General features: G+C 42.1%; 1 long non-coding RNA gene across 1 annotated transcript; it reads right to left on the reverse strand.

Annotated features, from left to right (window-relative positions):
• Nucleotides 1-518: 518 nt before the first annotated feature.
• On the reverse strand, nt 519-27,408 carry LOC138447532 (uncharacterized). Its single transcript, XR_011259877.1, has 3 exons — nt 27,149-27,408; nt 3,183-3,354; nt 519-2,057 (listed from the first exon to the last, which is right to left on the reverse strand). It is a non-coding gene; the product is annotated as an uncharacterized lncRNA (long non-coding RNA).

Genomic DNA, 27,408 nt, shown 5'->3' on the forward strand with positions numbered 1-27,408 from the left:
CCACAAAATGGGCATCTTTACAGCATTTTCTGGGGAAGAATTTTCATTCCTTTAAGAATTCATGTCTATCACTGAAACCCTAATGTACTTTCTTTCCCACTGAATGGTTCCACTTTTCTGGGATGATATCTGCCAATAACTTCCCCATTAAGCTAAATCTAGGAGAGCCATTATCCAGAATTTTCTTGAATTTACTTATGGACCTTAGATTTGTAGGATTTTTTTGAAAAATAATTTTTAAAAAGTCCCAGTCAATTGGAAGTCAGTGTGTTCAGCTCAGTTGCTACAGTTGTTGAATGGTTTCAAGCCAGTCACTTGACTTCTTGGGGACTCAGTTTATACATTTGTAAAATGAGAGTGTTGACCCAAAATGCTTCTTCAGGTTTCCCAGCTCTGGCATTCAATGTTTCTATGTTTCCAGTATTTGTTGATGTTTTAAATAATGTTACTCCATTCCCAGAGGCCCCCAGATCTGCCATACCTCTCTCCAGATTCCTGCGCAGATAAATAGTCCCAGGTGGAATTCGTTTAGATTTATTATTATTATTTTAATAGCTACCATATATCCAGTGCTTACTATATGCAGAATATATATTATCTGACATAATCCATGTGTAACCCAAGTACTGGGCTTACCTTCCTCCATATTTTGGGAGAGGGGGATTTGTCTTAAAATGGTTTCTTGCTCCAACGGGCAGCTGCTTCTCTGGGTTGCATATTCCTCTTGGCTCCTCTCTGCTGCCTCTTGGACAACTCTCACTGCACTGCCAGCTGGTACCGGAAACTCTGAAACTGTTATCCTTCTTCAGGTGGTTCTGCTGCTGCTATGCTGGCATCAGGGGATTGGAAAACGTGGAGTGGTACTTCCCTTTCCTCTTGTATTTCTTAATTCCTCCAGCCAAACCATACAAATCTTATAGCAGATATAATGACAGCATTGGGAATAACTATTCTTATCCAACAGAGGAAACAATAACTTAGAGCGGGATATGAAATAGGATTGTGCCCAGAGCCCCAGATAAGACAACGAATGAAGAGAAGACAGATGGATGGGTGGATGGATGGATGGATGGGTGTATGGATAAGTGAATGGGTGTATGGGTGGATGGAAGGGTGGGGGGTGAATGGATGGGCAGGTGGATGGGAGGATGGGTAGAGGGATGGGTGGGTGGATGGGTGATGAAGGGGAGGTCTTTGCCGTATCCTTTGGGAAGTATCTTTCAGTTCATAATCTTGTTCTCTATCTTGAGAGCCTCCTTTCTTTCTCTCTGAGAGAAGTATATTCTTTTATTCTTATTTCAAATAGTCTCTACTTGCCTTTCAGAAAACCACATCTGCAGTCCACAAGCATTGATCTTAGCTTAGATTTCATCACCTTCCTCCTCCAGGCAAACAACATGTCACACTAACCCACAGCAATGTCTTTCCCAAATGTCTGAGTTACTAAGCAGAGAATCACATCACAGATGGTTTCATCCAAGCAATTCAGTTACAAGTCTCCGAAACATATCAGACAAATTCAGGGTGAGCTTTGACCTTTCAAGTTCCTTTCTGTTCAAAGCCTCTCCTCTCTTGTGAGGTCTAGGTAAGCCTTCTTCACTCTTCATATGGTTTTCTTAACTATAATAAGGCTGAAGATTTACACACAACTTCCAACACAAACAATTTTTTTAATAGGACATATGGTCTATAGGAAGTACTTTTTTTCCTAAATGCAGCATAATCTAAACAGATTTCTTGGGCCACCATAAAGATGTGGTACCTTTGTTACAATTAGTGAACCAATATCAATCTTCGATGTTTCGAAACATATATAAAACACATATTCTATGCAAATTTCTTTGGTTTTTAGTTAACATTCTTTTTCTGTTCCATGATTTCATCTAGGCACCCAAAATATCACATCGCATTTAGTTGTGTGTTGTCTTAGGTCCTCTTGGCTGTGACAGCTTCTCAAGATATTAATTGTTTTCGACAACCCTGACCGTTCAGTGAGTTTGGGTTAGGTATTCTGCAGAATGTTTGATCTTTTCCTCAGGATTAGGCAGAGATTTTAGCTATTTGGAAGGAAGACCACAGAGATAAAGTGCAATTCCATCACACTGTCAAAAGCCTACATAGTATCAATATATCGTCAATATTGATGCCAACTCTTATCACCTGGCTGAAGTAATATGTGTCAGGTAGAGTGGTTAATTCCAGTGAGATCTTACAAGTTGGCATGAACTGCCTGATAAATACTCTCCCATCCATGATGTGGGTCTCTTCTTGGTTGATTCAGAAACCTGATTATGCCAGGAGGATCTATTTATAGTAACCGATCACAAGACTAACATATAAAATCAGAACGCCATTTTATTAATCTCCCAAGATAAATAAGACTTGGACCAGAGTCCTTGCAGCTGCTTGGTTAGCAACTTTCTCTTCCTGTAGGCAAACCCACGTGGAAGTCAAATTACAACCAGCGGTTTGTTTGTTGAGCATGAAATCAGAAAAAGAGAAGCTGGTTGGGTGTTTGATGGAATCGAGTTAATATAGCCTCAGGTGTACATTTCCACAAAACGGAGAACCTGGCAACGGACCAAAATTCCTCCAGGTTCACTGGTCGAGTTTCTTTTTTTCCCCTGACAGCTCTTGTTTATCTCTAGGTCCCTCTTTTGTCTGAACTTCTGTGGCTGACCTGTACCTTTATCCAAGGACACTGTTCTTTAGTAAGAACATCAATTAACATGAACATGATTGCATATTATGCTGAGCTAAACACCATTCTTGCCTTCTCTGGTGGCTCAGATGGTAAAGCGTCTGCCTACAATGCAGGAGACCTGGGTTCAATCTCTGGGGAGGGAAGATCTCCTGGAGACGGAAATGGCAACCCACTCCAGTATTCTTGCCTGCAAAATCCCATGGATGGTGGAACCTGGTAGGCTACAGTCCATGGGGTCACAAAGAGTCGGACACGACTGAGCAACTTCACTTTCACTTTCAAACACTATTCTATCTTTTTCTTGTGACTTTTCATTTCTACTTGAGTCCTGTAAAATTCATTAAAAGTTAAATTCTAAAAGATAAAGCTTATTTCATTAAAATCTTAGAGAGGATGTCCCAAACAAGGACCACAGTATCTACACCTCTCTGAGTTGAAAGATAAAGCGGGATAACATATGTAAGCTTCTGGCACTTACTTGATAAGCATTAAAAAGTTCTTTCATTTCCTTCCCCTTGCTTAATGAAAACAGGTGTTGAAGAAAACACATCCATTTTTTCCTTGTGTATTCCCCACATGAGAATCGTTTTCGTAAGTTTTTTTGCTGGCCAGGAAAGCAAGGGTCCTGAAAGCATTTTTCAATCACAAGCCTGGATGGAGATTAAAAGACAAAACAAAACAAAAACATTAAGACTTTCAATGACCGATTCTCGTTCACAAGACCCTGGTAAATCAGAACCTGACTCCCCCAAATTAACATCAGCGTTAGGACATCATGCGTTCTGCCTTCCATCCGTTACAAGGGGATCCAAGCCAAGGATCTCGGGCTTTATCTTGGTGGTGAATTCAGAAACTGGGCTGCCAATTTTCTGTGTAAAACAAAAAAATTTTTTTTAACATTTTTTAACAAAATGATACAGGAATAGGGGGTGAAGGATGGAGAAAGTATGTGGGGAAGATTTATAAGTTTCAGAAAACTGATCGCTTATTTTGAGCAACTCAACAGAAGCATTGTTCTCAAAAGAACTTACAACATACAGTGAAAATGGTTTTAATAGGATGTGAGGTCAATTAACAAGCATATTCAGTAACTACGTTTAAAGATTCATTGGGAAGCTGTCAACCCATCTTTAATTAAGAATATACTCCAGATAGTGTAGTGGTAACATCTTGTGTTATAATTTCCCTAATACTGGCTGAGAACCAATTATGTACCAGTCTCCATGCTCCGGAGTGTCACGAATTAGGACTATATTGTAATTTTTGAATTTATTTTTTGATCTCTCAAAACCTGTTCATTGAGGCCTACTTATATGTTTGTTGAATTTAGTCTGAAAAAAAAGGGGCTGTCATTCCCACCAGCAACACATTTAAATTAAATGTACAATAATGATATACATGATAACACATCTCTTTTTACACCTCTTGATATTTACCATAAGAATTAACTGCCTGCTATGTGGAAAACAATCAGGTGATATCTCTAAATGTAATTTCATGTGATTCTCATGACCCTAATAGCTAGTGTTCGCTCTCATTTCCAGATGAGGAGACTGCTACAAAGTGGACTGTACATAAACATTTGAATGAATGTGGGTAAGTGGGCTTTAGGAACTTGTTCAAATTTGTATGTCCACCTGCATCCTTTGTAACACCTCACAATTCCTCTTAGTAACATATCTCCTCTCAGTCAAGACTTGTGGAGATCACAATTAAAGAAAAGATTAAGATTTGGGGACCTGGAGCAGATTCAGAAAGATGTTTTCAGAAAGACAAATGTTTTGGGAGGCTGCCAATCAAAAACAAAAGCCAAATCTCATTCATCGTATTCTTGGACCAACAGAGATGAATTTCAAACTGAACTTGTGTCATTTCCAAGCTGATGCAATTATTATTTACACCAAGAAAAGTGTTTTATTTCTTTTTCTAGGAAAGCATTTTGTTAAATGGAAAGAGCGCGGGACTTCCCTGGTGGTCCAGTGATTCAGAATCCATATGCCAATGGATGGATTATCAGGGGCCAATCCATCTGACACAGTTTGATCCCTGGTCCAGGAAGATCCCATATGCCTTGGGGCAGCTGAGCCCATGCATTGCAACTGCTGAAGCCCATACACCCTAGAGTCCGTGTTTGCAACAAGAGAAGCCACTGCAATGAGAAGCCTGTGCCCCACAACTGGAGAGCAGCCCCCACTCGCTGCAGCTAGAGAAAAGCCACGCGGCCGTGAGGACTCAGCACCGCCCCCCAAAGGGGTAAATGAATATTAAAAGAAAGAGAAAGAAAGCGAAAGACAGTCAGGAATCCTTGACTCAGTCAGAGAGCCCACTTGGCCTCGGTTTCCTCATCAATCAAAGATGGGCATCGGCCCAGATGACTTTTAGGGTCTAAGAGTTCAAGGTGCCTTGCCTCAATCACAGCCATTCTTTTCCCGTGACCCACTTTCCCAGCTGCGTGCTTGGGGAACAGATCGACAGCAGCAATCACAGAGTCAAATTCCCATTGAAAACACAAGTCTTGTTATTTTGGTACCAATTACAAGGTTATGGATCATGCTTAAAGGTGTTTAATATGCTGTAATGTTTAGACACACTTGGCTCCAACATTTATGGGAGCTGTTTGTAGCAACAAAGCGGCATGCTGTCACTCTGTAAGTATGCAAGGCTGCTATAAAAACAGTACAGATGGGCCGGAAAGAAAGAGTCTCCGACCAGCTACAGAGAAAGGCAGCAAGTGTTTTTGGCTGTGCTGAGGGTTTACCTATGATGAATCTCTCATCACCCGGGGCCTGCTTTCATAGGTGTACATTTTGTTGTTGCTTCTTGCTTTGTTTCAGTCACTGATGTAGACTGTTTGTAAAAATGGATATATATATATTTTATGAGACCACAGTTCCATGACTACTGTGCTCCTGTTTATCTCTTCTCACATGTCAAGGTGACAGGTGGCTACTTCTCAGGTGTTGGGAACATGTCCAGAGATGTCAGGTGATGCAGTGATAATAGGAGAGAGGGGTGATTGCCTTTAACCCCCCAGATCATAGTCCTGTTTGGGTCCTAGAGGGATTGTATTCCTGAGGCAAACTCAGCATATCTCCATTTTTAAAAATCTACTGAAATATGCTTTTAAAACAGAGAAGGAAGTGAAATGCGTAATCCGTTTAAGAACTAGATTCTTGGCTGAAACTGGGTTTTATAACTTGGGGTTGGGAGAGCTCCCACAAAGAAAACTTTCTTGGCACTCATTAGTTTTCAGGGACTGGCCATGCCAAAATAACCTTTTCCATGTTGAAAACAGGCAGCCATGTGCATGCTTCTATAATCTCTTTCGAAAAAAAGAAAAAAGAAAACAAAAAACCTCACAGACTTCATGGCAGAGCCTTGCACTGAAGGCATCATGTTGACAGAGGAGCAGCTGAACTTGAAGGAATTAGTTTAATAAACTGAAACATACAAAGTGGCAAAAAGTTGTAGGGTGGTTGGAGATGAGAAAGACTCAAGGAAGCAGAATAGTTTAAGAAAAGTCAGCCTTAACATACAGCTCTCAGCTGAACTCAGGTCTACATTCTGAGCACTCTGCAGGGGTGGTGCCTACCCTGGAGATGCAAAGCAAAAGAAGATATGATCCCCTATCCTTAAGAAGTTTACCTCCAGAGCAGACACCAGCAAACTATGGCCAGTGGGAGCAAACGGCCTCTTCAGAAGGTAAAGAATCTTCCCTCAATGCAGGAGATCTGGGTTCCATCCCTGGGTGGGAAGAGTTCCTGGAGGAGGAAATGGCAACCCACTCCTGTATTCTTGCCTGAAGAACTCCATGGACGGAGGAGCCTTGTGGGTTACAGTCCATGGGATCACAAAGAGTGGGACATAACTGAGTATCTAACACACACACACTGAACTAGAACTGGGCTTTACTATTTTAAAAGGTTGAAAAAAAAACTAAGGAAAATAAAATACAAGAGTTAAAATGAAAAAGAGCATGCCAAACCATCTGCGGCCCACAGACTAAGATATTTACTCTATGGCCTTTTACAGAGAAAGTCTCCACGGGGAAACTTTGAATTACAATCAAAACGACAAGGGCTAGGGTGGGAGTCAACATGCCGTTTGCCGAATCCAGCAGAGAGGTGTGTCACCCAGATTGGAGAAGTCAGTGGAGACTTCTTGAAGGAAGTGGCAGCTTCCTTGGTATTTATGTGTGTGTTGTGTTCAGTAGCTCAGTTGCGTCCAACTCTTTATGACCCCATGGACTGTAGCCCACTCAGGCTTCTCTGTCCATGGAATTTTTCAGGCAAGACTACTAGACTGGGTTTCCATGCCCTCCTCCAGGGGATCTTCCTGACTCTGGGATCGAACCTGTGTCTCCTGCATTGGCAGGTTGGTTCTTTACCACTAGTACCCTATAGAATGGCTAGAAACGGGATAAACAAAGACAGTGGAGTAGCGATTGAACATTCAAAGCAGAAGGAGCAGGGTGGTGTAGGAATGGAGAGCAGCTATGTTGTAGAAACTTGGGTGGACAGTGAGTTGTGAGAGATAATGCTGGTTACTCAGGTGTAGATGGGGGTCGCCCCCCTTCCCAGGCCCAGGTTGTTTCCCCTGTAAGTCCAGACTATTCTTTGGGGGCTTAAGCCAACTCTCTCACAGACTGGTAGCAATCAAGGGAGAACAAAAAAGGCAGAATAAAAGCTGATCTAGAGGAGGATCTGAGCAGGGTGCAGAGGCACTGGTCTCACCCCCCTGCGGCAGGTGTGTCCTCCAGGTGCTCAGCCATCACTCCGGCTGCAGTCCTGCCAAAGCCCTGCGTTCCCGTGGGCTTCATTTCCCACCACCTCTCAGTCTCAAAACCTCAGCTCTCCTCCTGGGAACGCAGGACCCTCTCCTTTTTAACCTCCCTGCCCTCACCACACACAGAGTTCTGATAAAACCTACTTCTGTGGACAAAGGCGTTCCCCACTGCATTGTTTGTCATTGGCCAGATGAGTCTTGTGGTCATGAGATGCTGTTGGAAAGACTGAGAAGGGAAACACACTTGGAAGATTTATTGCAAGTTCATGTTGCACTGTGGCTGACTTCAGTGTTCAAGAAAATGAGACTTTTTCCTATAATTCAACTGGGTATGTGACGCCGGCCCAGTCTGCCAGTTTGCGGTAGCCATTTCCAAGTAAGCTGAGGCCCTTCTGGACCTACGTGAGGTCACTGTATGAATTAACCGTGGTCAGCTTGGTATTTAACATGCTTGATTGAGATTCCTCCGCCTCCACGCTTCCTGGGGGAGATGATCTAAGTTCTGAAGGTTTCCAGAGTGTGAGAAAGGAGGCAAGCTGGTGGTCATCAGCATTCATGGGCCAGCCTCTGCCGACACATACAACCCTCGCTAAACTTTGGTTATTTCTTTCTATTCCTGTACATCCTCCACTACATTCTGAAACCCAGTCCAGGAAGCTTACCCTTTTCCTAACCGCACAGGCCTACCCTCAGCCAGTTTTGAGACATATTAAGGACACAAAACTGTCTAACGTCCTCCTGGGTCTCTCACAGGAGTGTCTCAGGTCCACTCTGCCTGGAGACATCTGATCATCATTATCTTTTTTGTTTTTATTTTTAAATTGAGGTACAATTTACATAACATAAATTTAGCCATTAACCATTTCAATCAGTGCAATTCGGTGGCATTTATGCCATGTACGAGTTTGTGCAGCCATCACCTTTGTCTAGGTTTAAGACATTTTCCTCGCTCCCAAAAGGAATCCCAGTACCTATGAGACAGTCACTCCCCATTCCCCCTCCCAATTCCCTTGTAACCCCTGCTCTTCAATCTGTCTCTGTGAATTAACCTTCCCTGGATGTTTCCTATAAATGGAATCATACATGTGATGCTTTGTGTCTGGGTTGTTCACTCAGCGTAGCGTATTAGAAGTTCATCTGCATTGTAGCAGGTTACCAGTAATTTACTCCTTTTTAATGGATGAACACCATGCAATTGTACAGATACATATTTCTGGACCTAAGAGAGGTCACTGTATGAATGAACCGAGGTCAATTCAGTATTTTGTTTGATTGCCATTTGGGTTGTTTCTGCCTTTTAGCCCCATATGTGTGCATTTGTTTGAGCACCAGTTTTCAAATCTTTGGGGTGTATACCCATGAGAGCGGGAATTGCTGGGTCATATGGTAACTCTGGGGCTTCTAGGATGGCACAGTGGTAAAGAATCCATCTGCTAATGCAGAAGATACAGGGAATGAGGGTTCGATCCCTGGGCTGGGAAGATCCCCTGGAGAAGGAAATGGCAATCTACCCAGTGTTCTTGCCTGGGAAATCCCATAGACAGAGGAGCCTGGTGGGTTGCAAGTACCACAGGATCACAAAGAATAGGACGCAACTGAGCACAGCACAGCATGGTAACTCCATGTTTGACTTTCTGAAGAGCTGCTCAACTGTTTTCCAGGACAGTTGTATCATATTTTATTCTACTATTGATTTTTCAGCCCTGGAGATACCCTGATGTAGAAGATTTCTCTTCTAACTTGCTGCCTTGTTGAACTGCACCCCAAACTGAAACATAATAGCCTTCTGTTTTGTGAATCCCACATATTCCTTTGCCCCACTGGCCTCACCAACCAGGAGCTCCGAGAGGCACAAGAAGGAGCAGAGTGTACAGTACAAGGACCCACGGGAATTTGAACTCCAGTCATGTTCTCAGCGCTTCTGTTCACATCAGCTGGTCAAACTTGATGTCTTTGGGTTGAAAACTCTAGGCTTAGATCATCGCTACTAAGGATGACTTAGCTCATACTTCTGTGTTCTCACTCACTTCTGCTGTGGGCACTCAGTCAGGGCCTTATTCTTCTAGCACTCAAAGCTTGTCTCCAAAAAAGCCCAACTCAAGACGTCTGCAAATAAGAAATACTAGTGAAGGTGTGGAGAAATCGGAGCCCTCCTACACTACCAGCGGAAATGTAAATTGGTGCAGCCACTGTGGAAAACAGTATGGAGCCTCCTTAAGAACTAAAAAGAGAGTTTCCATATGACCCAGAAATTCTACTCCTGGAAAAAAGCGAAAACTCTAATTTGAAAAGATGCCTGCACCCCAATGTTCATTTCAGCACTATTTACAATAATCAGGACATGGAAGCAACCTAAATGTCCATCAAAGACTGAATGAAAAGAGAAGATGTGGTATAAACAGGTATGGAATACTATTCAGCCATAAAAAGAACAAAATAATGCCATTTGCAACAACATGGAAGGACCAGGAGATTATCATACTAAGTGAGGTAAGTCAGAAAGAGACAAATACCATATATTACTTATATGTGGATCTAAAAAAGGATACAAATGAACTTTTTACAAAACAGAAATAGACTCACAGACATTAAAAAAAAAAGTATCATTTCCAAAGGGGGAAAGGGATGGGGGAGGGATGAATTAGGAGTTTGGGCTTAGCAGATACATATAACTATTTATAAAATAGATAAATAAGGACCTACTGTGTAGCAAAATATCTTGTAATAACCTATACTGGAAAAGAATCTGAAAAGGTATGTACGTATACATGTATACATGTAATATATATGTATATATTACATGTATACATATAAAAGTACATGTATAAAAGTACATACATACAGGCATAAAAGTACATGTATACATGTAATTAGGACTTTTTGTTTTCTCTTCCATATGAAATAATTTTTTCCTATACATTTGCCCTCATTTTATAATTTAGAAGCAAATTTCCAATGAACACTTCTGGGCAAAGCCATGGGAAATACAATAGTGTTGACCACTAGAAATTAAGACCATGAGCTCCCAGTCACTTATCAAGGCACATACTTTCTTGTTCGTTTGTTTTTGTTTTTTGCCCATGGAGCTGCGGAGATCTTATTTCCCCGACCCAGAATTGAACCCAGGTCCCAGCAGTGAAAGTGCTCAGTCCTAACCACTGGACTACCAGGGAGAACATCTTTTTCTACCACAGAGTTGAAGGGAGATAAGCAAGTCCAAGCCTTGTCTTCATGAGTCATATCTTTTGTAACTGATGATAAAAATTGTTATCTCATTTATCCGATATCATTGGGCAGGAAAGCATTGTGCATTAGTCAGCTTTCCAGACAATTAAGGCATGCTGCCTTGTACAAAAGGTTTTCTTTTTTAATTACAATTTTATAAAATATTTTAATGCACTACATAATTTTCAAATGCCCTTGACAGACTATATTAAACTTCATTTGACCTTTTATTGATGATTCATGTCACTCTTATGAATTACAATAATTGTTCTCTGCTGTAAATCAGGTTTGCTCTCAGGGGAAACTGGAAAGTATAAACCTGTTTATTCTTCAGTTAAATTAATACAGGCTGCTGTTGTTTTTAATTCCAGTTTCTGGATTGTTTTTAAAAATTATAATTTCTTTTTTGCTTTGAACTGGTCAAAACTGCATCTTCTTATTTTCATCCCATATCCATCCCAGTACCTTCAAAAATAGTCCATGAATCAAGAAAGAGCAGGAAGGTGGAACATTAATTGCGGAGATAGTCCAGAGATCTAGGAATGGTGCTTTTCTAATTTCTAGCTTCCATTTCAGGTCTGGAAAATGAGGTGATTAAAGTAGAAAGGCAATTCAGTGATATGCAAAGGGGCATAAGAGAGGTCTAAGATCAGGCTTCCTAAGTGCTCTGAAAAAAGACTGAGAGCTTTCCCTCCAGACGCTCTGACAGCTATTTTGGATACACTGAAGCTTTGCTAACCCATCACACGCCAGCCAGTTGAGGCTGCTGGACGTTTGTCATCTCAATAGTGAGTTGTCATTCTACTTCCAAGATGAATGGACACATTACGGAATAATGACTATAGCTAAAATGCAATGTGTTAATTGGCTCATGTGGGATTAGACGAGTTGAACTGAATTTCCGTAGCACAGGATCTACAAGCAGAATCTATCACTACCATTTCAGTGCCACCAGTTACTCTGGACACATCCTTTCCCCTCCGTCATACAGCCGGCTTGTGCTTTAAAATGTTGGTAACATTTTGAAAGGTTGGCAGATGTTTGCCCTGGTATTTCCATCTTTTACTCTCTCCTATTTCGAGTGAATCTGCCATTATATGCTTTTTCGCAGAGAAGGAATGTAAGAGAAGCAAGTGGACAAAGAGGAATTTCCTACACTAATAGTGTTTCAGAACACACATGTTCTGGGAATTCCCTGGCGGTCCAGTGGTTAGAACTCCACCCTTTTGCTGCCAAGTGCATGGGTTCTATCCTCTGGTCAGGGAACTAAGATCTCGCAAGCCTTACTTCAGTTCAATTCAGTTAGTTCAGTCGCTTAGTCGTGTCTGACTCTTTGCGACCCCATGAACTGCAGCACACCAGGCCTCCCCGTCCATCACCAACTCCCGGACTTCACTCAAACTCACCTCCACCGAGTCAGTGACTCCATCAGCCATCTCATCCTCTGTCGTCCCCTTCTCCTCCTGTGCCCAATCCCTCCCAGCATCAGAGTATTTTCCAATGAGTAAACTCTTTGTATCAGGTGGCCAAAGTACTGAAGTTTCAGCTTTAGCATCATTCCTTCCAAAGAAATCCCAGGGCTGATCTCCTTTAGAATGGACTGGTTGGATCTCCTTGCAGTCCAAGGGACTTTCAAGAGCCTTCTCCAGCACCACAGGTCAAAAGCACCAATTGTTCATCGCTCGGCTTTCTTCACAGTCTCTCACATCCATACATGACCACTGGAAAAACCATAGCCTTGACTAGACAGACCTTTGTTGGCAAAGTAATGTCTCTGCTTTTGAATATGCTATCTAGGTTAGTCATAACTTTCCTTCCAAGGAGTGTCTTTTAATTTCATGGCTGCAGTCACCATCTGCAGTGATTTTGGAGCCCCCAAAAATAAAGTCTGACACTGCTTCTGCTGTTTTCCTACCTACTTCCCGTGAAGTGATGGGACCAGATGCCATGATCTTCGTTTTCTGAATGTTGAGCTTTAAGCCGACTTTTTCACTCTCCTCTTTCACTTTCATCAAGAGGCATTTTAGTTCCTCTTCACTTTCTGCCGTAAGGGTTGTGTCATCTGCATATTTGAGGTTATTGATATTTCTCCCGGCAATCTTGATTCCAGCTTGTGCTTCTTCCAGCCCAGCATTTCTCATGATGTACTCTGCATAGAAGTTAAATAAGCAGGCTGACAGTATACAGCCTTGACGTACTCCTTTTCCTATTTGGAACCAGTCTGTTGTTCCATGTCCAGTTCTAACTGCTGCTTCCTGACCTGCATACAGATTTCTCAAGAGGCAGGTCAGGTGGTCTGGTATTTCCATCTCTTTCAGAATTTTCCACAGTTTGTGGTGATCCATACAGTCAAAGGATTTGGCATAGTCAATAAAGCAGAAATAGATGTTTTTCTGGAACTCTCTTGCTTTTTCCACGATCCAGCGGATGTTGGCAGTTTGATCGCTGGTTCCTCTGCCTTTTCTAAAACCAGCTTGAACATCTGGACGTTCATAGTTCACATATTGCTGAAGCCTGGCTTGGAGAATTTTGAGCATTACTTTACTAGTGTGTGAGATGAGTGCAATTGCGTGGTAGTTTGAACATTCTTTGGTATTGCCTTTCTTTGGGATTGGAATGAAAACTGACCTTTTCCAGTCCTGTGGCCACTGCTGAGCTTTCCAAATTTGCTGGCATATTGAGTGCAGCACTTTCACAGCATCATCTTCCAGGATTTGAAATAGCTCCACTGGAATTCCATCACCTCCACTAGCTTTGTTTGTAGTGATGCATTCTAAGGCCCACTTGACTTCACATTCCAGGATGTCTGGCTCTAGGTGAGTGATCACACCATCGTGATTATCTTGGTCATGAAGATCTTTTTTTGTACAGTTCTTCTGTATATTTTTGCCACCTCTTCTTAATATCTTCTGGTTTTGTTAGGTCCATACCATTTTTGTCCTTTATTGAGCCCATCTTTGCATGAAATGTTGCCTTGGTATCTCTAATTTTCTTGAAGAGATCTCTATTCTTTCCCATTCTGTTTTTTCCTCTATTTCTTTGCACTGATCGCTGAAGAAGGCTTTCTTTTCTCTTCTTGCTATTCTTTGGAACTCTGCATTCAGATGCTTATATCTTTCCTTTTCTGCTTTGCTTTTCACTTCTCTTCTTTTCACAGCTATTTGTAAGGCCTCCCCAGACAGCCATTTTGCTTTTTCGCATTTCTTTTCCATGGGGATGGTCTTGATCCCTGTCTCCTGAACAATGTCACAAACCTCTGTCCATAGTTCCTCAGGCACTCTGTCTATCAGATCTAGTCCCTTAAATCTATTTCTCACTTCCACAGTATAATCATAAGGGATCTGATTTAGGTCATACCTGAATGGTCTAGTGGTTTTCCCTACTTTCTTTAATTCAAGTCTGAATTTGGTAATAAGGAGTTCATGATCTGAGCCACAGTCAGCTCCTGGTCTTGTTTTTGTTGCCTGTATAGAGCTTCTCCATCTTTGGCTACAAAGAGTATAAACAATCTGACTTTGGTGTTGACCATCTGGTGATGTCCATGTGTAGAGTCTTCTCTTGTGTTGTTGGAAGAGGGTGTTTGCTATGACCAGTGCAGTGTGTTCTCTTGGCAAAACTCTATTAGCCTTTGCCCTGCTTCATTCCACATTCCAAGGCCAAATTTGCCTGTTACTCCAGGTGTTTCTTGACTTCCTACTTTTACATTCCAGTCCCCTATAATGAAAAGGACATCTTTTGGGGGTGTTAGTTCTAAAAGGTCTTGTAGGTCTTCATAAAACCGTTCAACTTCAGCTTCTTCAGCATTATTGGTTGGGGCATAGACTTGGATTACTGCGATATTGAATGGTTTGCCTTGGAAACAGAGATCATTCTGTCGTTTTGGGGATTGCATCCAAGTACTGCATTTTGGACTCTTTAGTTGACCATGATGGCTACTCCATTTCTTCTAAGGGATTCCTGCCCGCAGTAGTAGATATAATGGTCATCTGAGTTAAACTCACCCATTCCAGTGCAGCTAAACATTAAAGCAAAGAAATAAAAAAACCCACACATGTTCCTAAAGGAATATGAAGGATTTGTGATGGACAAAATCTTTAGGAGAGATTATACCCTTTCCTACTTTGTTTGTTTGTTGCTTTCAAATTAGAAAATGATGCCTTGGATTGTGAGGCGAGGCATGAAGAAAGGACACTGGGAGCGTCTACCCACAAGGTCATAGGGAAGTCCAAGTTAAAACTGGCCAATCTCAAGGGAGGAAGCAGAACATCAAATAGGTGTGTGGGATGCAGGGCCTGAGCAGGGTAGTCACAGGGTGGCACTGGGGTCTCAGGGGAGCATGAAGGCAGCTATGCTTAAAGAGGTCCCTGGTGACCTTAGACCTCAGGGTACACCTGGGATCAGAGTGTGTCTGCTCACCCCCAACCTGCACGGAGATGCCAGAGGAGGTGAAGGACCAGGGACAGGTGTGCTCCAGGCATCTGTTGATGGGGTCCAGCCCAGGAGCTGCTAATCTGTCAGGGAGCCATGGTGCCAAGACTGCAAACTTTAACTCATTTCCGTTCAGTTCAGTTCAGTTCAGTTCAGTTGCTCAGTCATGTCCAAGTTTTTGCAACCCCAGTGACTGCAGCACGCCAGGCTTCCCTGTCCATCACCAACTCCTGGAGCTTGCTCAAACTCATGTCCATCGAGTTGGTGGTACCATTCAACCATCTCATCCTCTGTCGTCCCCTTTTCCTCCTTCCTTCAATATCAATTAATCATTTAACTCATTTAATCCTCATTTTAGAAAGTGGAAAAGAGGTGCTGTATTGTGATCTCTATTTTATAGAAAAGGAAACTGCAACTTAGAGAAATTAAATGATTTATTGAAATATATGCAGCGATGGAGACAGGATTTGAGTCCAAACCTGCATTCGGAGACAATCCTCTTGAAGTAATTAGCAGCGCCTTAGATATTTTACTTTTGATCTTTAACTATACGGGATGTATTATTGCACACTTTAAATAAGTAGGGTGACAATATACAGCCTTGACATACTCCTTTTCCTATTTGGAATCAGTCTGTTGTTCCATATCCAATTCTAACTTTTGCTTCCTGATGCGCATATAGGTTTCTCAAGAGGCAGGTCAGGTGGTCTGGTATTCCCATCTCTTTCAGAATTTTCCACAGTTTATTGTGATCCACACAGTCAAAGGCTTTGGCATAGTCAATAAAGCAGAAATAGATGTTTTTTTTTCTGGACCTCTCTTGCTTTTTTCATGATCCAGCGGATGTTGGCATTTTGATCTCTGGTTCCTCTGCCTTTTCTCAAACGCGCTTAAACATCTGGAAGTTCATGGTTCATGTACTGCTGAGGCCTGGCTTGGAGAATTTTGAGCATTACTTTACTAGTGTGTGAGATGAGTGCAATTGTGTGGTAGTTTGAGCATTCTTTGGCATTGCCTTTCTTTGGGATTGGAATGAAAACTGACCTTTTCCAGTCCTGTGGCCACTGCTGAGTTTTCCAAATTTGCTGGCATATTGAGTGCAGCACTTTCACAGCATCATCTTCCAAGATTTGAAATAGCTCAACTGGAATTCCATCACCTCCACTAGCATTGTTCATAGTGATGCTTTCTAAGGCCCACTTAACTTCACATTCCCAGGCTGTCTGGCTCTAGGTGAGTGATCACACCATCATGATTATCTGGGTCGTGAAGCTCTTTCTTGTACAGTTCTTCTGCATATTCTTGCCACCTCTTCTGAGTATCTTCTGCTTCTGTTAAATCTTATTCTTATTTAACTTATATGCAGAGTACATAATCAGAAACACTGAGCTGGAAGAAGCACAAGCTGGAATCAAGATTGCCAGGAGAAATATCAATCACCTCAGATATGCAGATGACACCACCCTTATGGCAGAAAGTGAAGAGGAACTAAAAAGCCTCTTGATGAAAGTGAAAGAGGAGAGTGAAAAAGTTGGCCTAAAGCTCAACATTCCGAAAACGAAGGTCATGACATCTGGTCCCATCACTTCATGGGAAATAGATGGGGAAACAGTGGAAACAGTGTCAGACTTTATTTTTTGGGGCTCCAAAATCACTGCAGATGGTGATTACAGCTATGAAATTAAAAGACGCTTACTCCTTGGAAGGAAAGTTATGACCAACATAGATAGCATATTTAAAAGAAGAGATATTACTTTGCCGACTAAGGTCCATCTAGTCAAGGCTATGGTTTTTCCAGTAGTCATGTATGGATGTGAGAGTTGGACTGGGAAGAAAGCTAAGCACTGAAGAATTGGTGCTTTTGAACTGTGGTGTTGGAGAAGACTTTTGAGAGTCCCTTCGACTGCAAGGAGGTCCAACCTGTCCATTCTAAAAGAGATCAGTCCTGGGTGTTCTTTGGAAGGAATGATGCTGAGGCTGAAACTCCAATACTTTGGCCACCTCATGTGAAGAGTTGACTCATTGGAAAAGACCCTGATGCTGGGAGGGATTGGGGGCAGGAGGAGAAGGGGATGACAGAGGATGAGATGGCTGGATGGCATCACCGACTCGATGGACATGAGTTTGAGTGAACTCCGGGAGTTGGTGATGGACAAGGAGGCCTGGTGTGCTGTGATTCATGGGGTCAGAAAGAGTCAGACACGACTGAGGGACTGAACTGACTGACTGATTGCACACTTTAGCTTCTTTATTATTAATATATATGGCACAAATACAAATTGTCTACATAATCTAAGAAACATATTAAGTATCTTTCCTGAAAGAAAATAAAATTCATCTAATGCCACATTTCTCATTATTATATGAAACTACATGATAGTTTGGTTTTATGGTTTCTTAATTATTACTGTCTCCGCTAATAAATGTCTGCTTTATAATATCGTAAGTGGAGTCTTCCACCCTTTACAGCTGTAAACATCCAGTAAAGCTTTTCACATACATCACACACCAGACCACTTCTTACCCAACAGCAGAAGCACACGTGAGTTAATTAGGATTAGAGATGACTGTAATGTATAAACTTAATACAAAAGCAGCTTAAACAAGACAGCAATGTTGTTCTTTTTCACATAAAATTCCAGAGGTTTGTAATCCAGGGAAGGCAGCTCTGTTTCACAAAACCTTCTGGGGCCCAGATTCCTTTTCAGGTGACAGATAGATGGAGGAAAAAATTAAAAGACAAAGGTGCCAACTTGTTGTTTCCTAAAAAAGAATGAGATGGTTGGATGGCATCATCGACTCAATGGGCATGAGTTTGAGCAAACTCATGGAGATGGTGAAGGACAGGGAACTTGACATGCTGCAGGGGTTCATGGGGTCACAAAGAGTTGGACACAACTGAGCAACTGAACAACCACAAGACTCTTCAAGTATCGTCCTGTTGCCTAGAATTTGGCCACATGAACACGCTTTGCTGCAAGCTAACAGAGAAATATACTCTGTTCTGGGCAGTCATTGGCTTGGCTAGAAATTGTATCATTATGGAAAAAAAAAGAGAAAAACAGATGTTGGAGGTGAGCACACTGCCTCTGGTACATTCCGCCTCAAAACCTGGTCCCACCCCTGTGAGTCTGCTTCCCTAAGGAACTAGGGATCTGTGGCTTGAATCCTCAAAACTGATCCCAGAGGAGCTGCTCAGCTCTCAGCTGGTCTCAACATCTGTCTCTGACTTAGATATTGCTTAATTAACTGTGTATTGGGGAACAAGATATAAGGACTAGACTGTGTGGCCAAAGTGTGAACATTGTTGTTCAGTCATTCAGTCATGTCCAACTCTTTGAGATCCCATGGACTGCAGCACACCAGGCTCCTCCAGCATCTCCTGGAGTTTGCTCAAACTCATGTCCATTGGAGAAGGCAATGGCACCCCACTCCAGTACTCTTGCCTGGAAAATCCCATGGACGGAGGAGCCTGGTGGGCTGCAGTCCATGGGGTCGCTAAGACTTGGACACTACTGAGCGACTTCACTTTCACTTTTCACTTTCATGCATTGGAGAAGGAAATGGCAACCCACTCCAGTGTTCTTGCCTAGAGAATCCCAGGGACGGGGGAGCCTGGTGGGCTGCCGTCTCTGGGGTCGCACACAGTTGGACACTACTGAAGCGACTTAGCAGCAGCAGCAGCAGCATGTCCATTGAGTCGGTGATGCCATCCAATCATTTCATCCTCTGTCATCCCCTTCTTCCTTTTGCCTTCAATCTTTCCCAGCTTCAGGGTCTTTTTCCAGTGAGTCAGCTCTTCACATCGGGTGGCCAAAGTTTTGGAGCTTCAGCTTCAGCTTCAGCATCAGTGAATATTGTGTATATATACACAATATATATATATCTTGTATATATATATTATATATATCATTGTGTGTATGTCTATATACACATAATTTTTATTTCTATCTATATCATACGTTCATGAAATAGCTATATATAGCTTTGCATATAATATAGATAAATGCCTATATATTATACATCTATGTGATGTGTATATATTTATTTAACTTTCTGAGATTGTTAAATATATATTAATAACATAATACAAAAGTATATGAAACATAAGTGTCTACTTTAACGAATTATCATAAAACGAATACCCATATACCCATTATCCAGATAGGGAAATAGAACAGAGCCAGCCCCTAGGAGCTCCCACACATCCTCTTCCTCATAAGATCCCTTTCCTTCTTGAAGGTAATCATAAAGGTAACCAGGAATGTGACTCTTATGATAATAATTAGTGTTACATTTTGCAATAGAAAACTTGGACTCTAATCTCATTTCTGCCTCTAAATTGTTCTGCACCCTTCCAGGTATGTATGTATGTACTTGGAAATTTTCATTTTACATAATATATATTGAATATGTGTGTGTAATAAAAGTCTCCAACTTGTTTAAGATTATTTCTAGCTTTTAAATCTGCCTCTTGTATGTGGATAAATAATTGCTTGTTATTTGTTTTGTTTTTAATCCTCAAGTACTCTTCCTGGTAACCTTTAGAATCTTAAAAAAAAAAAAACACCTTTAAATAGTTAAAATGATAACTAAAATAGCTGCATTCCCATCAGAAATAATGTTTGGTCCACTGATAGAGTATAAACCTCATTTAATAATGTTGCTCGTAAGTGATGAATTTTTTTATGCTCAATGCTCCAGAAAGAGATTGTCTGACTTCTAAAGGTTTTTGGGGGGATCTTCTAACTTAATTAAATTCCTGGTGTCAAAGCTCCATTAAAATGGCCAGGCAGAAAAGGTGTCTGGTTTGTTGCACTAGATAATTAAATTGTGTCAAGAGAATAATTGTGTCAAGAGAATAATTGGCTCAGTGAAGTAGTGTCCACGCTTTTTATCTTCTTCCCCTGAAGAAACTAACTTTAATTGTCATCTTTTTAAAACAGCTTGGAATTTTCAACAGAGAACTTTCTGCATAGAAGGCTTTTTGGTTTTAAAAACCAGAGTCAGAATGCTACCAATAATAATGAATATGAGCTGATGTTTCTTTTAAAAGAATTAAAGAGGAAGTAATGTGAGTGCTGCTCAGTTGGGTCCAACTCTTTGCGACCCCCTGCACTGTAGCCCATCAGGCTCCTCTGTCCATGGGATTCTCCAGGCAAGAATGCTGGAGTGGGTTGCCATTTCCTTCTCCAGGAGGTCTTCCCGATCCAGAGATGGAACTCAGGAGCATCAGTAGAAATGGAGACAAAGAAAAGGAGATGGAGGTTGAAAGAAGAAACTTGACTGAAATTGAGAGAGGAGAAAATGGTTTCCTGCACTTAGAAACAAATTTATTCATGGTATATTGGGATCTCGTGCTTCAGAAACTCTGTTACACTATTGTTGTTAAGTTGAATCTAGGATCTCTCCCCTTTGATAGGTGTTCTTTCCCTTAGAATAATAAATATAGCAATAATAAGAACAACAAAACAACAATGAATATAATTCTTAAGGTGCTTGTCATATATCAGACCTCATGCCAAATGCCTTACCTCACTTGCTTAATACAATAATCCCTTAAAGCAAGTCTTTTCTCCACATTTTACAGAAAGTGAGAATTTAAGAAAAGGAGAAACTAACATTGCCAAAGCCATAGACCTGTATAGTGGCAGAATTAGAACCCATGCCTACATTTTCCGGATAGAATCCACAGCTGGTCAGCCAGAAGCACAGGTGGTAAGCTGGGCTTGAGGCTGGTATCTGAACTGGGGGCACAGAGCAGTCTTGTCCAGCTGAACCCTTAGCTTGTGAGATCTGGTTCTACCTCTGGTTAGATAGTGTCAGAATGGAGTTGAATTTTAGGAAGCACAGTTGGTGGCTAGAGAATCACTTACTGGTATGAGAGACCCACCACACACACACACACACACACACACACACTGAAACTGGGTCCAGAATCCCAAAAGAGAAGACTTCCCTGACTCACAGTAAGAGTTAGTTGCTGCCTCCTGTGAATTCTCGTGGCATCGTTCTGTAATAACTGCACGTTGTTGGAATTGTAGATCACAAACTCCATAAATTAGAGGCCAAGAGTTTTCATCATTATGACCTCATGACTTATTGCAGTCTCTGGCATACTCAGTACATAAGTACTCCATAAATACATGTTCAGTGTTTACATGAGTGATTCAAGGAGCACTTTAGTGTGTGTGTGTGTGTGTGTGTGTGTTAGGTCCTCAGTGGTGTCCGACTCTTTGTTACTCCATGGACTGTAGCTCGCCAGGCTCCTCTGTCCATGGAATTTTCCAGGCAAGAACACTAGAGTGGGTTACCATGATCTTCTCCAGGCGATCTTCCCAACCCAGGAGTCAAACCCAGGTTTCCTGCATTGCAGACAGATTCTTTACCATCCGAGTCACCAGGGAAGCCCCTTTATTAAAAGTCTGGTATTGACTTTGTGGGCTTCCCAAGTGGTACTGGTGGTAATCTGCCAATGCAGGAGACATAAGAGAAACTTTCAATTCCTGGGTCGGGAAGATCCCCTGGAGGAGGGCATGGTAACCCACTCCAGTATTCTTGCCTGGAGAATCCCATGGACAGAGGAGCCCAGTGGGCTAAAGTTCATGGGGTCTCAAGGAGTCAGACACGACCGAGCGACTGAGCATGCATACACATTGACCTTGTAGAAAGCTGCTTTTTACTGGCATTATGTTTTTATTTTATTTTCTCCAGTTTGCTCATCTCTGTTAGGACAGCTGATACATGCCCAGACTCATCCTTTCTAGAAACAGTCTACTTGGCATGGTCGTTAATACTCTGCGGTGTTTGGCAACAGCAGGCACAGAGCTGAAGGTGGTCTCAGCAAGGACTCGATGAGGCTGAGACGAGTCCACCTGACGCCTTTCTCCTCTCCACCCTGTGTCAGGAGCAGCAGCCACACTACCTCTACTTCAGAGTCTTTGAGACAAGACACCGTGAGACAGCTGGAGTCTGTGGCTTCCTCACAGAAACCCTGGACTGGCGATGACCCAAAACAACCCGAATCCCATAGGCTCCAGCTGCAATGATCTGCGACGGGACTGTAATTCACCGAATAGCTTTCCGTTAGTTCTGGCTCCCATTTATCTTTCTTTCTTGGCAGGTGGGGCAAGGGTGAGAGGAAAATGGGACAGGTGGAGAGTGGAATTTGATTGAATTACCTGCCAGGAGTTCAGAAGCCCACACAAAAGAAACTCTCAACTCAAGTTGGCATCTCTTTAGGAGCCGTTCCTGGAAGGCTGCTGACAGAGAAGCTAGTTCTCCGGAAAGCATTAGGCTGCTCTCAGATATTCAAAGAGTTTCTTTCTTACCGAATGTGTAAAGAGCCTGCTGAGCTCAACGGGCAGATAGACTTTCCCCAGCTCACCCTCTGCCTGTTGGCATTGTTTACACCCTTGCTTCCCATGTCACTGAACCACTGTCCCACCGTTCTCAGTCCTCAGACGGTTTGGATTCACAGTCCCCATGCAATATTTATTCCCCTCCTTTCTTTAACATTGAACTTCTTATCTCAGCCACTGGGGATTTGTTACCATTCCCTCTGTTCCATTTGATATTTACGAGCACACTTTCTACATCATTTAGTGGCTGAGCCCATTCTCTACTGAGTGAAACATACAGATAGCACTCACAAAAGAGTATTTCACAATTATTTCGGTAAGATTAGAGCTTCCAGACGGGTCAGTCTATTTCTTCCACCTTCTGGATTCTTGAAGCATTTATTAGTTCTAACATACACCTGACATTTATTCATTCAACTGTCCTTCCACCGTCCGTTCATTTCGCAGATCTTTCCTGAGCAAGTGCACCAGGCTTGGCACAGTAATTACACTCCATGTTTCAATCATAATATCGCCCTTTGACACATCTCAGACTTCCTGCTGTAGTGTTTTTTTAATTAATATTTTAATAAACGTTTAATTAATTTGTTTATTTTTGGTTGCACTGGGTCTTTGTTGCTGCCTGTGGGCTTTCTCTAGTTCTGGTGAGTGGCGGCTACTCTTCCTTGAGGTGTGGAGGCTTCTGCAGTGGCGTCTCTTGTTGCAGAGTACGGGTTCTAGAGCATGGACTCAGCAGCTTCAGTGCATGGGCTCAGTTGCCCCTTGGTATCTTTGGGATCTTTAAGATCTTGGGATCTTTCCCAGCCAGGGATGGAACCTGTGTCCCCTGCACTGTCTTAACCTCTGGACTTCCAGGGAAATCCCATACAATGGAGTTTTTTGAGTTAATGACTGACAATCTTTGTATCACTATGTATATCTTAGTACTAGAAACAGAGCAGACACACAACAAATTTTTCTAAAAATAAATCAGCTCTGATTTCCCCTAATCTTTTCACACCCAGGATAAAGACGGAATCAGAGTAGCAGTGACTAGCGCAAATGACTGCCCTGTTTCTTGGCCCTGCCTTCAGAATCAGACCTTCAGGTTTCTAGAAAATAGTGCCCTCCATGTTTGTCTGATGTCTCACGGGATCTCAGAGAGAAGCTCTGTTCCCATTGCTCTGATGGGCCATGGAGCTCCCACCAGAGTACTGCTCATAGGATACCGTCATCACCTGACATCTCTTGGCCCTCTTCCTACATTCTCACCAGGCTCCAGAGACCCTCCTTGCATCCCCATGCTCACCAAGTGACAGTGCTACCCAACAATCAAGTTTTTAAAGAAATCAAGCAAGAGGGAACTTCTCTGGTAGTCCAGTGGCTAAGACTCCATGCCCCCAATGCAGAATGCCCAAGTTCGACCCCTGGTCAGGGAATTAGATCCCACATACTGTAACTAAGAGTTCACATGCTGCAACTGAAGATTTTGTATGCTGCAGCTAAGACCTGGTGCAGTCAAATAAATAAATGCTTTTTAAAAGAGTCAAGCTAGAAAAAATTACTTGAATCGTCCCATCAAGTGATAAAGCGAACTAGGTTTGTGAAGGATGATGGACAGGAGGGAGGTGGTAAGGGCAGACGACACTCTGAAATCAAAAAGAGAATTAGGTAACAGTGTATCTTGTGAGGTGAACCTGATAACCCCTGCATCTACGAGAATATCTACTAGATAACCGTGTATGTTGAACCCAAGGACATGGGTTGTGAGATTTCCCTGACACTCAGGGAATGAACTCTCAAAAAGGCTAAATAATGATGAGTGTTCGGGGAACCACCAAATTTCATATCTTGGTTTAAACTCTCTGATTTGTATACAAACTCAGCCCATTGCTATGATAACCCCAACTATGGCCATATTTTTTCCTTAGTGGGTGTGTCTTAATAGTCCGGAAAGTTAGAAGGAAGGGATAAATCAGTTCCACGATATGCATTTGATTTATTTAGGAATAATCTGTGCATATGTGATACTTAAAGTATGTCTAAGAGAGATTGGCATATTTATTAATCTGACAAAGATTCTTGTGATACCAATTTAAATCCCACAGCTGAGTAATTTATTTTAGACATGTAATATTTGGTTGAAAGATTATAAAAAAATGTTTACTATATTTGCATACAAAACTAGAAGTTTTCAGAAAAGATTTTCTGTAGTTATGTTTAATTTATTGGATTTACTGTATTGGGGAAGTTTTGCTTATTAGAGGCATATATTAAATTAGAAAGTCGAATATATTTAATTTATAAGTACAGTTTAAAATACTTAATGAAATTTAACAAACTACATTCATCACATGCTAATCAAAGGCATATTTCAAGATGCTTGTTAAAATGAACTAGATTTTATGAAAGGGATAATAATATTTATAAGTTGCACTGAAATGCTCAAGGGAAAAAATTGATATTTAAATCTGTTATAATCTGTTATCTACTATAATTTGTTTTTTTATTCAAAAATTTTTATTGGGTGTCCTCAGTAAATAAGTGCTGGGGACAGGGCAGTGCTTGAACTCAAGGAACATATATTCTATAAGGGTGATAAACAAAACAAACGGTGAAATATATACCTTGGCAGAAGTGGAAAGTTCAATGGAGAAAAATGAACCAGGGCAACGGAACAGAACCTGCTGAGTGGCTAATTTGGAATGAGGGAGGGGCTTGCTCTTTTTCTATAAATGGGTTTGAGATGACCTCATTGATTGGGTGGCATTTGAGGAGCGAACTCTAGGAAGAGAGGAAAAGAATCTTGCCCATCCCCAAGAGAAAAGCTGTTTGGGGCAAAACATCCCACAGTGTGGTTCTGCGGGTGCTCCAGGCTGGGAGTCCCTCAGAAGGGGGCTGTTGGAAGAGATAGTCACACTGATTACAGCTGATCTTCCCATATCCTCAAATGCCACATCTGCTGATTCAACCAACTGCAGCTGGATACTATGTTTACCATCTGCAGTTGGTTGAATCAGTGAAATCAGAACTTGATTTCTGAAGGACTCGAGCATCAGTGGACTTTGGTTTCTGTGGCAGTCCTATAACCAGTACCCCACAGATACCAAGGGATGACTATACTTACATCCTTAGGTCATACGCTCATTCAGCACCACCAGAAGGGGACAGAACCAGAATACAATCCCATCCACCACCTTCTAGTTACTGGTCTTGTCTGGCTTTCCCAGATACTTAAGACCTTGGTGCATTCCAACCCCTTTCAATAACTTTTCCTGACTACCTGACTCCTATTTCTATCCTCTGCTTTTCTAAAGCAGGTTCTAATTTATCTTTATTATTCCAACATGTGTAAACTCAGCCTCCCAAATGAGTCATAAGCAACTTGCAAAAGGATTAGCTCTTAAGATACTAAAACATAGAGGACTGGGTAGCATTAGCCACTCGGTAACGTTTGCAGGAGGATGTTGGTTGATGTTACTGAAGGGTGAAATTGGGCCAGAGATTGGTATTTGCTTTATTCTAAGACAATCAGGAAAATCTATTTATCGTTTATCCAGTAAATACTAATACTTGCTATGCATTACTTGGGGCTTTGAAAATTGGTTTATCAATAGCTGCGTTAAAGGCCAGGTCACTTTTTATGTAAATTAACTCCAAACAGAGCCTTCTTTCAAGAATGTTTCTTTCAGTGCTCAGTTGTTCTCAGTCATGTCCGACTCTGTGCAAGCCCACGGACTGTAGCCCGCCAGGCTCCTCTGTCCATGGGATTTCCCAGGCAAGAATACTGGGGTGAGTTGCCATTTCCTCCACCAGGGGATCTTCCTAACCCAAGGATTGAAACTGTGTCTCCTGTGTCTCCTGTATCACAGGCAGATTCTTTACAGCTGAGCCACCTGGGAAGCCCTCCTGTTGCTTACAAGTGAAGTGAAGTTGCTCAGTTGTGTCCGACTCTTTGCGACCCCATGAACTGTAGCCTACCAGGCTTCTCAGTCCTTGGGATTTTCCAGGCAAGAGTACTGGAGTGGGTTACCATTCCCTTCTCCAAGGGATCTTCCTGACCCAGGGATTGAACCCAGGTCTCCTGCATTGTAGGCAGAAGCTTTACCCTCTGGGCCACCAGGGAAGCCCAAAGCATTCACCGAAATCTTTAAGACCTCAACACATTCAGGGCTCTCTTTATCATTGGCAACAACCACTGGCACTGCTGGGAGCGTTCCTGAAGTGTATCTCTCTCTTTTGTCGTCAGCCACGTGAGGACACATCTAAAAGCTATTTAGATGTTTCCTGGACCAGAGAGCAGCAGCAACAATTTTTAGTGTACTGCCCAGGGTTAATTTAACGGCCTGAGCAATACCTTGGGACTTGTGATTTTGGCAGACTGCGTCCCCACCTTTGGGTCTCAAACACCCCAAACCCTTATCACTTACGGAGTTTGCTCAAACTGCTCTGACTCTACTTTTTTTTTTTTTTCCGTTTAATAAGAGCTTCCAGAGAATGAAACAAATTGTTTTCTAAAGAGCAGACTAGGAGAGACAGGAAGATGAAGAGATGTGCAGCCACGTTAGAAAGCGAAATGAACATCAGAGCTCTAGCTGCCGTCTCAGTTTGCTGCCAGGACCCAGAATCCCTTAACAGCAGTGGGAGTGTGTTCAGAAGGACTCACCTCTGGTGTGTGTCGCTAACAAGGACGATTACAGCTGATTCCACCCCCATTGAGTTATATCCCGGCAGCATTCCACGATTATTAACTCAAAGTGCTGAAGGTCGTTTCTCAAGTCTGAGTCTGAAGTTACAGGAGAAAAGGTGGCTTCTCTGGGGGTGACAAAGTGGAATCTAATGATATCAAGTTGACTGTTACTTGCCTAGTGGACGTTTGCTGAGTAAACTGAAATCAGGAAATGTCTTTTAGATGAGAAGGAGGGC

Source organism: Ovis canadensis, chromosome 11, assembly GCF_042477335.2.
Source record: "Ovis canadensis isolate MfBH-ARS-UI-01 breed Bighorn chromosome 11, ARS-UI_OviCan_v2, whole genome shotgun sequence".
NCBI classification, from domain to species: Eukaryota; Metazoa; Chordata; class Mammalia; order Artiodactyla; family Bovidae; genus Ovis; species Ovis canadensis.